The sequence below is a fragment of the Ranitomeya variabilis genome, chromosome 4, assembly GCF_051348905.1.
Source record: "Ranitomeya variabilis isolate aRanVar5 chromosome 4, aRanVar5.hap1, whole genome shotgun sequence".
In the NCBI taxonomy this organism is placed as follows: domain Eukaryota; kingdom Metazoa; phylum Chordata; class Amphibia; order Anura; family Dendrobatidae; genus Ranitomeya; species Ranitomeya variabilis.
The window spans coordinates 315,676,051-315,688,958 of record NC_135235.1 but is presented as its reverse complement, the minus strand read 5'-3'; the positions used below and the strand labels follow the sequence as shown (position 1 = coordinate 315,688,958).

At 33.9% G+C, this 12,908-nt stretch overlaps 9 non-coding genes across 9 annotated transcripts; all 9 read right to left on the bottom strand.

Moving 5' to 3' along the window:
- Positions 1–757: 757 nt before the first annotated feature.
- Positions 758–840, bottom strand: TRNAL-CAG (transfer RNA leucine (anticodon CAG)). Its single transcript has one exon. It is a non-coding gene; the product is annotated as a tRNA-Leu (tRNA).
- Positions 841–1,885: 1,045 nt separating this feature from the next.
- Positions 1,886–1,958, bottom strand: TRNAF-GAA (transfer RNA phenylalanine (anticodon GAA)). The gene has a single exon. It is a non-coding gene; the product is annotated as a tRNA-Phe (tRNA).
- Positions 1,959–3,402: 1,444 nt separating this feature from the next.
- Positions 3,403–3,485, bottom strand: TRNAL-CAG (transfer RNA leucine (anticodon CAG)). The gene has a single exon. It is a non-coding gene; the product is annotated as a tRNA-Leu (tRNA).
- A 1,039-nt stretch (positions 3,486–4,524) lies between these two features.
- On the bottom strand, positions 4,525–4,597 carry TRNAF-GAA (transfer RNA phenylalanine (anticodon GAA)). Its single transcript has one exon. It is a non-coding gene; the product is annotated as a tRNA-Phe (tRNA).
- Positions 4,598–5,494: 897 nt separating this feature from the next.
- On the bottom strand, positions 5,495–5,577 carry TRNAL-CAG (transfer RNA leucine (anticodon CAG)). Its single transcript has one exon. It is a non-coding gene; the product is annotated as a tRNA-Leu (tRNA).
- A 1,045-nt stretch (positions 5,578–6,622) lies between these two features.
- On the bottom strand, positions 6,623–6,695 carry TRNAF-GAA (transfer RNA phenylalanine (anticodon GAA)). Its single transcript has one exon. It is a non-coding gene; the product is annotated as a tRNA-Phe (tRNA).
- Positions 6,696–7,592: 897 nt separating this feature from the next.
- Positions 7,593–7,675, bottom strand: TRNAL-CAG (transfer RNA leucine (anticodon CAG)). Its single transcript has one exon. It is a non-coding gene; the product is annotated as a tRNA-Leu (tRNA).
- Positions 7,676–9,690: 2,015 nt separating this feature from the next.
- Positions 9,691–9,773, bottom strand: TRNAL-CAG (transfer RNA leucine (anticodon CAG)). The gene has a single exon. It is a non-coding gene; the product is annotated as a tRNA-Leu (tRNA).
- Positions 9,774–11,788: 2,015 nt separating this feature from the next.
- TRNAL-CAG (transfer RNA leucine (anticodon CAG)) lies at positions 11,789–11,871 on the bottom strand. The gene has a single exon. It is a non-coding gene; the product is annotated as a tRNA-Leu (tRNA).
- Positions 11,872–12,908: the final 1,037 nt, after the last annotated feature.

Genomic DNA, 12,908 nt, shown 5'->3' with positions numbered 1-12,908 from the left:
AGACTTTAAAACTATGATTACCTACTTTTTAAGCTTTTGTTTATTAAGTATTTTTATGGTCTATTGATGAATGAGGTAATCAAATATGAAATTAGACTTACCGGCAATTCAGTTTATAGAAATCTCCCAGAACAGCCCCATAGGATGTGGAGTCTCCGCCCTAATAGGGAAAGAGAACACAAAGAGTTCAAATGCAAATAATTGGAGCAAAAAAGGAGACAACAATTTAGAGAAAATATTTTAATGATTGTTAACTTTCAATGTGAAAACATTTGTCCCAAAATATGCTGAAACTTAGATGTCAGTATCGCATGTGCATTTCAGACTTTAAAACTATGATTACCTACTTTTTAAGCTTTTGTTTATTAAGTATTTTTATGGTCTATTGATGAATGAGGTAATCAAATATGAAATTAGACTTACCGGCAATTCAGTTTATAGAAATCTCCCAGAACAGCCCCATAGGATGTGGAGTCTCCGCCCTAATAGGGAAAGAGAACACAAAGAGTTGAAATAGTCCCGCCCCATTGACCGCCCGCAGTATTTTTATAGTGCCAAGACAGCTAACATATGCACATAAAAACTATTTCACGGTCCTAGAGTTCCGTTTATAGACGACAATTTCAGATTCACCCCAAAGACTCCCAGGTAGTGGTAACTTTGGGATCGGATTTTTTAAGGCCCATTGCTAAGTTTGGTTTGATCCCCATCTAATCAATATTTGACTGAGAATCTGTATAGTTTCATGAAAAGATGATGTCAGAAGTGGGATTTGAACCCACGCCTCCAAGAGAGACTGCGACCTGAACGCAGCGCCTTAGACCACTCGGCCATCCTGACTTCTTGTAGATTCTGTGCCTTAACTCTTTCCAAGTTAGTCAGAAGAAATATGACCAGTAATTGCCATTGAAAATTATTTTAAAATATTTAATATTACAGTTTTTATTTCAATACATTTGTTTAAACTATTAGTTATCAAGCCTATTTTGAGCTAAATGGCCAAGCCCCATTTTAAAAAAATATGACTTTTATCACTGTATGCAGTAATAACTCTGGAATGCTTCTACATATCCCCGTAATTCTGAAAGTGTTTTTTGTGACACATTGTACTTTACATTAACTGTAAATTTAGGTCAATATATTTTTAGTTTTTTTCTGTGAAAATATCTAAATTTTGTTTAAAATTTTGAAATATTAGTCAGTTTTATTCTTTGACTGCTTATATCCTTAAACCAACTTGTTGCACCACACAAAAATGTAAATAAATAGCATTTTTCATATGTGTACTTTTTGTCAGCATTCACTTTCAAACCTCCTTTTATTTTGTTAGGATGTTAGAAATGTTAGATTTCTCACAAAATGCGGTGATGCACCATATTTCTTCAGAATCTACTGTTTGGCCACACAGCAGGGCTTTGAAAATAAGAGCGCTATTTGGATTTTGGAATGCAGATTTTGCAAGAATAGTTTGCAGGTAAAATTTGCAGAGTACCAAAAGTACCAAAACAGCAGAAACCCCCCCAAAGTGACCCCATTTTAGAAATTACTTCTCACAATGAATTCATATACACCACAGCATTTCATAGTCAAACATACATGGTTGAAATCATTCAGCTAGTGTCTGATACATGCTTTCTTTATCAGCTATCAGGTTCCCTTTAAATCCTCTTACAGCTAAGTGAAATGGAAATAAACAAAACAGAGGAAAAATTACAAAAAAATAATAATTTGCTCAAATGGAAAAGTTCCCATTTCTCATCTTTTTAACATTTTATTTTCTGTAGATAGTTAAGATTTTTAGGCCTTTTACATTTTCTTTAAATAATCAGTCCACGTGCTCTGTTTATTTTCTCCTTAAAATGTAAAGAATCAAGAAAAGTGATGTTGCCGAAACCCGGGATCGAACCAGGGACCTTTAGATCTTCAGTCTAACGCTCTCCCATCTGAGCTATTTCGGCCAAACACAAACAACTTTAGGAGTGCTAGACACTTGGCAAATGTCAAGCGAAACCCCTGAAAGTAGATATTTTTATTTTTGCTTTGACTGGTTTTTGCAGCATGATTTCTATTTGAAACTCCTGCTATTTTGTTGTACATATTTAATAACTTTCATTAATTCTTTGTGAATGAGTAGAAAAAAACAGCAATTTTGACAGAGGTTTTTTTACATTTTCAATTTGACTCCATTCATCAGGTTCATTCAAACCCTGTGTTTGTGAGACAGGTGATGGTTGCACATAAAAGACAATGTGCATGCATAATGTTACATCAAGTTTTATTTGTTATTAAATGCAAGCATTCCAGAGTTATTACTGCATACAGTGATAAAAGTCATATTTTTTTAAAATGGGGCTTGGCCATTTAGCTCAAAATAGGCTTGATAACTAATAGTTTAAACAAATGTATTGAAATAAAAACTGTAATATTAAATATTTTAAAATAATTTTCAATGGCAATTACTGGTCATATTTCTTCTGACTAACTTGGAAAGAGTTAAGGCACAGAATCCACAAGAAGTCAGGATGGCCGAGTGGTCTAAGGCGCTGCGTTCAGGTCGCAGTCTCTCTTAGACCGAAGAAGAAACATTTGGGACATTTGTCCCAAAAAATGCTGAAACTTAGATGTCAGTATCGCATGTGCATTTCAGACTTTAAAACTATGATTACCTACTTTTTAAGCTTTTGTTTATTAAGTATTTTTATGGTCTATTGATGAATGAGGTAATCAAATATGAAATTAGACTTACCGGCAATTCAGTTTATAGAAATCTCCCAGAACAGCCCCATAGGATGTGGAGTCTCCGCCCTAATAGGGAAAGAGAACACAAAGAGTTCAAATGCAAATAATTGGAGCAAAAAAGGAGACAACAATTTAGAGAAAATATTTTAATGATTGTTAACTTTCAATGTGAAAACATTTGTCCCAAAATATGCTGAAACTTAGATGTCAGTATCGCATGTGCATTTCAGACTTTAAAACTATGATTACCTACTTTTTAAGCTTTTGTTTATTAAGTATTTTTATGGTCTATTGATGAATGAGGTAATCAAATATGAAATTAGACTTACCGGCAATTCAGTTTATAGAAATCTCCCAGAACAGCCCCATAGGATGTGGAGTCTCAGCCCTAATAGGGAAAGAGAACACAAAGAGTTGAAATAGTCCCGCCCCATTGACCGCCCGCAGTATTTTTATAGTGCCAAGACAGCTAACATATGCACATAAAAACTATTTCACGGTCCTAGAGTTCCGTTTATAGACGACAATTTCAGATTCACCCCAAAGACTCCCAGGTAGTGGTAACTTTGGGATCGGATTTTTTAAGGCCCATTGCTAAGTTTGGTTTGATCCCCATCTAATCAATATTTGACTGAGAATCTGTATAGTTTCATGAAAAGATGATGTCAGAAGTGGGATTTGAACCCACGCCTCCAAGAGAGACTGCGACCTGAACGCAGCGCCTTAGACCACTCGGCCATCCTGACTTCTTGTAGATTCTGTGCCTTAACTCTTTCCAAGTTAGTCAGAAGAAATATGACCAGTAATTGCCATTGAAAATTATTTTAAAATATTTAATATTACAGTTTTTATTTCAATACATTTGTTTAAACTATTAGTTATCAAGCCTATTTTGAGCTAAATGGCCAAGCCCCATTTTAAAAAAATATGACTTTTATCACTGTATGCAGTAATAACTCTGGAATGCTTCTACATATCCCCGTAATTCTGAAAGTGTTTTTTGTGACACATTGTACTTTACATTAACTGTAAATTTAGGTCAATATATTTTTAGTTTTTTTCTGTGAAAATATCTAAATTTTGTTTAAAATTTTGAAATATTAGTCAGTTTTATTCTTTGACTGCTTATATCCTTAAACCAACTTGTTGCACCACACAAAAATGTAAATAAATAGCATTTTTCATATGTGTACTTTTTGTCAGCATTCACTTTCAAACCTCCTTTTATTTTGTTAGGATGTTAGAAATGTTAGATTTCTCACAAAATGCGGTGATGCACCATATTTCTTCAGAATCTACTGTTTGGCCACACAGCAGGGCTTTGAAAATAAGAGCGCTATTTGGATTTTGGAATGCAGATTTTGCAAGAATAGTTTGCAGGTAAAATTTGCAGAGTACCAAAAGTACCAAAACAGCAGAAACCCCCCCAAAGTGACCCCATTTTAGAAATTACTTCTCACAATGAATTCATATACACCACAGCATTTCATAGTCAAACATACATGGTTGAAATCATTCAGCTAGTGTCTGATACATGCTTTCTTTATCAGCTATCAGGTTCCCTTTAAATCCTCTTACAGCTAAGTGAAATGGAAATAAACAAAACAGGAAAAATTACAAAAAAATAATAATTTGCTCAAATGGAAAAGTTCCCATTTCTCATCTTTTTAACATTTTATTTTCTGTAGATAAGATTTTTAGGCCTTTTACATTTTCTTTAAATAATCAGTCCACGTGCTTTGTTTATTTTCTCCTTAAAATGTAAAGAATCAAGAAAAGTGATGTTGCCGAAACCCGGGATCGAACCAGGGACCTTTAGATCTTCAGTCTAACGCTCTCCCATCTGAGCTATTTCGGCCAAACACAAACAACTTTAGGAGTGCTAGACACTTGGCAAATGTCAAGCGAAACCCCTGAAAGTAGATATTTTTATTTTTGCTTTGACTGGTTTTTGCAGCATGATTTCTATTTGAAACTCCTGCTATTTTGTTGTACATATGTAATAACTTTCATTAACTCTTTGTGAATGAGTAGAAAAAAACAGCAATTTTGACAGAGATTTTTTTACATTTTCAATTTGACTCCATTCATCAGGTTCATTCAAACCCTGTGTTTGTGAGACAGGTGATGGTTGCACATAAAAGACAATGTGCATGCATAATGTTACATCAAGTTTTATTTGTTATTAAATGCAAATAATTGGAGCAAAAAAGGAGACAACAATTTAGAGAAAATATTTTAATGATTGTTAACTTTCAATGTGAAAACATTTGTCCCAAAATGTGCTGAAACTTAGATGTCAGTATCGCATGTGCATTTCAGACTTTAAAACTATGATTACCTACCTTTTAAGCTTTTGTTTATTAAGTATTTTTATGGTCTATTGATGAATGAGGTAATCAAATATGAAATTAGACTTACCGGCAATTCAGTTTATAGAAATCTCCCAGAACAGCCCCATAGGATGTGGAGTCTCCGCCCTAATAGGGAAAGAGAACACAAAGAGTTGAAATAGTCCCGCCCCATTGACCGCCCGCAGTATTTTTATAGTGCCAAGACAGCTAACATATGCACATAAAAACTATTTCACGGTCCTAGAGTTCCGTTTATAGACGACAATTTCAGATTCACCCCAAAGACTCCCAGGTAGTGGTAACTTTGGGATCAGGTTTTTTAAGGCCCATTGCTAAGTTTGGTTTGATCCCCATCTAATCAATAATTGACTGAGAATCAGTATAGTTTCATGAAAAGGTGATGTCAGAAGTGGGATTTGAACCCACGCCTCCAAGAGAGACTGCGACCTGAACGCAGCGCCTTAGACCGCTCGGCCATCCTGACTTCTTGTGGATTCTGTGCCTTAACTCTTTCCAAGTTAGTCAGCAGAAATATGACCAGTAATTGTCATTGAAAATTATTTTAAAATATTTAATATTACAGTTTTTATTTCAATACATTTGTTTAAACTATTAGTTATCAAGCCTATTTTGAGCTAAATGGCCAAGCCCCATTTTAAAAAAATATGACTTTTATCACTGTATGCAGTAATAACTCTGGAATGCTTCTACATATCCCTGTAATTCTGAAAGTGTTTTTTGTGACACATTGTACTTTACATTAACTGTAAATTTAGGTCAATATATTTTTAGTTTTTTTCTGTGAAAATATCTAAATTTTGTTTAAAATTTTGAAATATTAGTCAGTTTTATTCTTTGACTGCTTATATCCTTAAACCAACTTGTTGCACCACACAAAAATGTAAATAAATAGCATTTTTCATATGTGTACTTTTTGTCAGCATTCACTTTCAAACCTCCTTTTATTTTGTTAGGATGTTAGAAATGTTAGATTTCTCACAAAATGCGGTGATGCACCATATTTCTTCAGAATCTACGGTTTGGCCACACAGCAGGGCTTTGAAAATAAGAGCGCTATTTGGATTTTGGAATGCAGATTTTGCAAGAATAGTTTGCAGGTAAAATTTGCAGAGTACCAAAAGTACCAAAACAGCAGAAACCCCCCCAAAGTGACCCCATTTTAGAAATTACTTCTCACAATGAATTCATATACACCACAGCATTTCATAGTCAAACATACATGGTTGAAATCATTCAGCTAGTGTCTGATACATGCTTTCTTTATCAGCTATCAGGTTCCCTTTAAATCCTCTTACAGCTAAGTGAAATGGAAATAAACAAAACAGAGGAAAAATTACAAAAAAATAATAATTTGCTCAAATGGAAAAGTTCCCATTTCTCATCTTTTTAACATTTTATTTTCTGTAGATAGTTAAGATTTTTAGGCCTTTTACATTTTCTTTAAATAATCAGTCCACGTGCTTTGTTTATTTTCTCCTTAAAATGTAAAGAATCAAGAAAAATGATGTTGCCGAAACCCGGGATCGAACCAGGGACCTTTAGATCTTCAGTCTAACGCTCTCCCATCTGAGCTATTTCGGCCAAACACAAACAACTTTAGGAGTGCTAGACACTTGGCAAATGTCAAGCGAAACCCCTGAAAGTAGATATTTTTATTTTTGCTTTGACTGGTTTTTGCAGCATGATTTCTATTTGAAACTCGTGCTAATTTGTTGTACATATGTAATAACTTTCATTAACTCTTTGTGAATGAGTAGAAAAAAAGAGCAATTTTGACAGAGATTTTTTTACATTTTCAATTTGACTCCATTCATCAGGTTCATTCAAACCCTGTGTTTGTGAGACAGGTGATGGTTGCACATAAAAGACAATGTGCATGCATAATGTTACATCAAGTTTTATTTGTTATTAAATGCAAATAATTGGAGCAAAAAAGGAGACAACAATTTAGAGAAAATATTTTAATGATTGTTAACTTTCAATGTGAAAACATTTGTCCCAAAATGTGCTGAAACTTAGATGTCAGTATCGCATGTGCATTTCAGACTTTAAAACTATGATTACCTACCTTTTAAGCTTTTGTTTATTAAGTATTTTTATGGTCTATTGATGAATGAGGTAATCAAATATGAAATTAGACTTACCGGCAATTCAGTTTATAGAAATCTCCCAGAACAGCCCCATAGGATGTGGAGTCTCCGCCCTAATAGGGAAAGAGAACACAAAGAGTTGAAATAGTCCCGCCCCATTGACCGCCCGCAGTATTTTTATAGTGCCAAGACAGCTAACATATGCACATAAAAACTATTTCACGGTCCTAGAGTTCCGTTTATAGACGACAATTTCAGATTCACCCCAAGGACTCCCAGGTAGTGGTAACTTTGGGATCAGGTTTTTTAAGGCCCATTGCTAAGTTTGGTTTGATCCCCATCTAATCAATAATTGACTGAGAATCAGTATAGTTTCATGAAAAGGTGATGTCAGAAGTGGGATTTGAACCCACGCCTCCAAGAGAGACTGCGACCTGAACGCAGCGCCTTAGACCGCTCGGCCATCCTGACTTCTTGTGGATTCTGTGCCTTAACTCTTTCCAAGTTAGTCAGCAGAAATATGACCAGTAATTGTCATTGAAAATTATTTTAAAATATTTAATATTACAGTTTTTATTTCAATACATTTGTTTAAACTATTAGTTATCAAGCCTATTTTGAGCTAAATGGCCAAGCCCCATTTTAAAAAAATATGACTTTTATCACTGTATGCAGTAATAACTCTGGAATGCTTCTACATATCCCCGTAATTCTGAAAGTGTTTTTTGTGACACATTGTACTTTACATTAACTGTAAATTTAGGTCAATATATTTTTTGTTTTTTTCTGTGAAAATATCTAAATTTTGTTTAAAATTTTGAAATATTAGTCATTTTTATTCTTTGACTGCTTATATCCTTAAACCAACTTGTCGCACCACACAAAAATGTAAATAAATAGCATTTTTCATATGTGTACTTTTGGTCAGCATTCACTTTCAAACCTCCTTTTATTTTGTTAGGATGTTAGAAATGTTAGATTTCTCACAAAATGCGATGATGCACCATATTTCTTCAGAATCTACTGCTTGGCCACACAGCAGGGCTTTGAAAATAAGAGCGCTATTTGGATTTTGGAATGCAGATTTTGCAAGAATAGTTTGCAGGTAAAATTTGCAGAGTACCAAAAGTACCAAAACAGCAGAAACCCCCCCAAAGTGACCCAATTTTAGAAATTACTTCTCACAATGAATTCATATACACCACAGCATTTCATAGTCAAACATACATGGTTGAAATCATTCAGCTAGTGTCTGATACATGCTTTCTTTATCAGCTATCAGGTTCCCTTTAAATCCTCTTACAGCTAAGTGAAATGGAAATAAACAAAACAGAGGAAAAATTACAAAAAAATAATAATTTGCTCAAATGGAAAAGTTCCCATTTCTCATCTTTTTAACATTTTATTTTCTGTAGATAGTTAAGATTTTTAGGCCTTTTACATTTTCTTTAAATAATCAGTCCACGTGCTTTGTTTATTTTCTCCTTAAAATGTAAAGAATCAAGAAAAATGATGTTGTCGAAACCCGGGACCTAACCAGGGACCTTTAGATCTTCAGTCTAACGCTCTCCCGTCTGAGCTATTTCGGCCAAACACAAACAACTTTAGGAGTGCTAGACAATTGGCAAATGTCAAGCAAAACCCCTGAAAGTAGATATTTTTATTTTTGCTTTGACTGGTTTTTGCAGCATGATTTCTATTTGAAACTCCTGCTATTTTGTTGTACATATTTAATAACTTTAATTAACTCTTTGTGAATGAGTAGAAAAAAACAGCAATTTTGACAGAGATTTTTTTACATTTTCAATTTGACTCCATTCATCAGGTTCATTCAAACCCTGTGTTTGTGAGACAGGGGATGGTTGCACATAAAAGACAATGTGCATATATAATGTTACATCAAGTTTTATTTGTTATTAAATGCAAATAATTGGAGCAAAAAAGGAGACAACAATTTAGAGAAAATATTTTAATGATTGTTAACTTTCAGTGTGAAAACATTTGTCCCAAAATGTGCTGAAACTTAGATGTCAGTATCGCATGTGCATTTCAGACTTTAAAACTATGATTACCTACTTTTTAAGCTTTTGTTTATTAAGTATTTTTATGGTCTATTGATGAATGAGGTAATCAAATATGAAATTAGACTTACCGGCAATTCAGTTTATAGAAATCTCCCAGAACAGCCCCATAGGATGTGGAGTCTCAGCCCTAATAGGGAAAGAGAACACAAAGAGTTGAAATAGTCACGCCCCATTGACCGCCGGCAGTATTTTTATAGTGCCAAGACAGCTAACATATGCACATAAAAACTATTTCACGGTCCTAGAGTTCCGTTTATAGACGACAATTTCAGATTCACCCCAAAGACTCCCAGGTAGTGGTAACTTTGGGATCGGATTTTTTAAGGCCCATTGCTAAGTTTGGTTTGATCCCCATCTAATCAATAATTGACTGAGAATCTGTATAGTTTCATGAAAAGGTGATGTCAGAAGTGGGATTTGAACCCACGCCTCCAAGAGAGACTGCGACCTGAGCGCAGCGCCTTAGACCGCTCGGCCATCCTGACTTCTTGTGGTTTCTGTGCCTTAACTCTTTCCAAGTTAGTCAGAAGAAATATGACCAGTAATTGTCATTGAAAATTATTTTAAAATATTTAATATTACAGTTTTTATTTCAATACATTTGTTTAAACTATTAGTTATCAAGCCTATTTTGAGCTAAATGGCCAAGCCCCATTTTAAAAAAATATGACTTTTATCACTGTATGCAGTAATAACTCTGGAATGCTTCTACATATCCCCGTAATTCTGAAAGTGTTTTTTGTGACACATTGTACTTTACATTAACTGTAAATTTAGGTCAATATATTTTTTGTTTTTTTCTGTGAAAATATCTAAATTTTGTTTAAAATTTTGAAATATTAGTCATTTTTATTCTTTGACTGCTTATATCCTTAAACCAACTTGTCGCACCACACAAAAATGTAAATAAATAGCATTTTTCATATGTGTACTTTTGGTCAGCATTCACTTTCAAACCTCCTTTTATTTTGTTAGGATGTTAGAAATGTTAGATTTCTCACAAAATGCGGTGATGCACCATATTTCTTCAGAATCTACTGTTTGGCCACACAGCAGGGCTTTGAAAATAAGAGCGCTATTTGGATTTTGGAATGCAGATTTTGCAAGAAAAGTTTGTAGGTAAAATTTGCAGAGTACCAAAAGTACCAAAACAGCAGAAACCCCCCCAAAGTGACCCCATTTTAGAAATTACTTCTCACAATGAATTCATATACACCACAGCATTTCATAGTCAAACATACATGGTTGAAATCATTCAGCTAGTGTCTGATACATGCTTTCTTTATCAGCTATCAGGTTCCCTTTAAATCCTCTTACAGCTAAGTGAAATGGAAATAAACAAAACAGAGGAAAAATTACAAAAAAATAATAATTTGCTCAAATGGAAAAGTTCCCATTTCTCATCTTTTTAACATTTTATTTTCTGTAGATAGTTAAGATTTTTAGGCCTTTTACATTTTCTTTAAATAATCAGTCCACGTGCTTTGTTTATTTTCTCCTTAAAATGTAAAGAATCAAGAAAAATGATGTTGTCGAAACCCGGGACCTAACCAGGGACCTTTAGATCTTCAGTCTAACGCTCTCCCGTCTGAGCTATTTCGGCCAAACACAAACAACTTTAGGAGTGCTAGACACTTGGCAAATGTCAAGCAAAACCCCTGAAAGTAGATATTTTTATTTTTGCTTTGACTGGTTTTTGCAGCATGATTTCTATTTGAAACTCCTGCTATTTTGTTGTACATATTTAATAACTTTAATTAACTCTTTGTGAATGAGTAGCAAAAAACAGCAATTTTGACAGAGATTTTTTTACATTTTCAATTTGACTCCATTCATCAGGTTCATTCAAACCCTGTGTTTGTGAGACAGGTGATGGTTGCACATAAAAGACAATGTGCATATATAATGTTACATCAAGTTTTATTTGTTATTAAATGCAAATAATTGGAGCAAAAAAGGAGACAACAATTTAGAGAAAATATTTTAATGATTGTTAACTTTCAATGTGAAAACATTTGTCCCAAAATGTGCTGAAACTTAGATGTCAGTATCGCATGTGCATTTCAGACTTTAAAACTATGATTACCTGCTTTTTAAGCTTTTGTTTATTAAGTATTTTTATGGTCTATTGATGAATGAGGTAATCAAATATGAAATTAGACTTACCGGCAATTCAGTTTATAGAAATCTCCCAGAACAGCCCCATAGGATGTGGAGTCTCCGCCCTAATAGGGAAAGAGAACACAAAGATTTGAAATAGTCCCGCCCCATTGACCGCCGGCAGTATTTTTATAGTGCCAAGACAGCTAACATATGCACATAAAAACTATTTCACGGTCCTAGAGTTCCGTTTATAGACGACAATTTCAGATTCACCCCAAAGACTCCCAGGTAGTGGTAACTTTGGGATCGGATTTTTTAAGGCCCATTGCTAAGTTTGGTTTGATCCCCATCTAATCAATAATTGACTGAGAATCTGTATAGTTTCATGAAAAGGTGATGTCAGAAGTGGGATTTGAACCCACGCCTCCAAGAGAGACTGCGACCTGAACGCAGCGCCTTAGACCGCTCGGCCATCCTGACTTCTTGTGGATTCTGTGCCTTAACTCTTTCCAAGTTAGTCAGAAGAAATATGACCAGTAATTGTCATTGAAAATTATTTTAAAATATTTAATATTACAGTTTTTATTTCAATACATTTGTTTAAACTATTAGTTATCAAGCCTATTTTGAGCTAAATGGCCAAGCCCCATTTTAAAAAAATATGACTTTTATCACTGTATGCAGTAATAACTCTGGAATGCTTCTACATATCCCCGTAATTCTGAAAGTGTTTTTTGTGACACATTGTACTTTACATTAACTGTAAATTTAGGTCAATATATTTTTTGTTTTTTTCTGTGAAAATATCTAAATTTTGTTTAAAATTTTGAAATATTAGTCATTTTTATTCTTTGACTGCTTATATCCTTAAACCAACTTGTCGCACCACACAAAAATGTAAATAAATAGCATTTTTCATATGTGTACTTTTGGTCAGCATTCACTTTCAAACCTCCTTTTATTTTGTTAGGATGTTAGAAATGTTAGATTTCTCACAAAATGCGATGATGCACCATATTTCTTCAGAATCTACTGTTTGGCCACACAGCAGGGCTTTGAAAATAAGAGCGCTATTTGGATTTTGGAATGCAGATTTTGCAAGAATAGTTTGCAGGTAAAATTTGCAGAGTACCAAAAGTACCAAAACAGCAGAAACCCCCCCAAAGTGACCCCATTTTAGAAATTACTTCTCACAATGAATTCATATACACCACAGCATTTCATAGTCAAACATACATGGTTGAAATCATTCAGCTAGTGTCTGATACATGCTTTCTTTATCAGCTATCAGGTTCCCTTTAAATCCTCTTACAGCTAAGTGAAATGGAAATAAACAAAACAGAGGAAAAATTACAAAAAAATAATAATTTGCTCAAATGGAAAAGTTCCCATTTCTCATCTTTTTAACATTTTATTTTCTGTAGATAGTTAAGATTTTTAGGCCTTTTACATTTTCTTTAAATAATCAGTCCACGTGCTTTGTTTATTTTCTCCTTAAAATGTAAAGAATCAAGAAA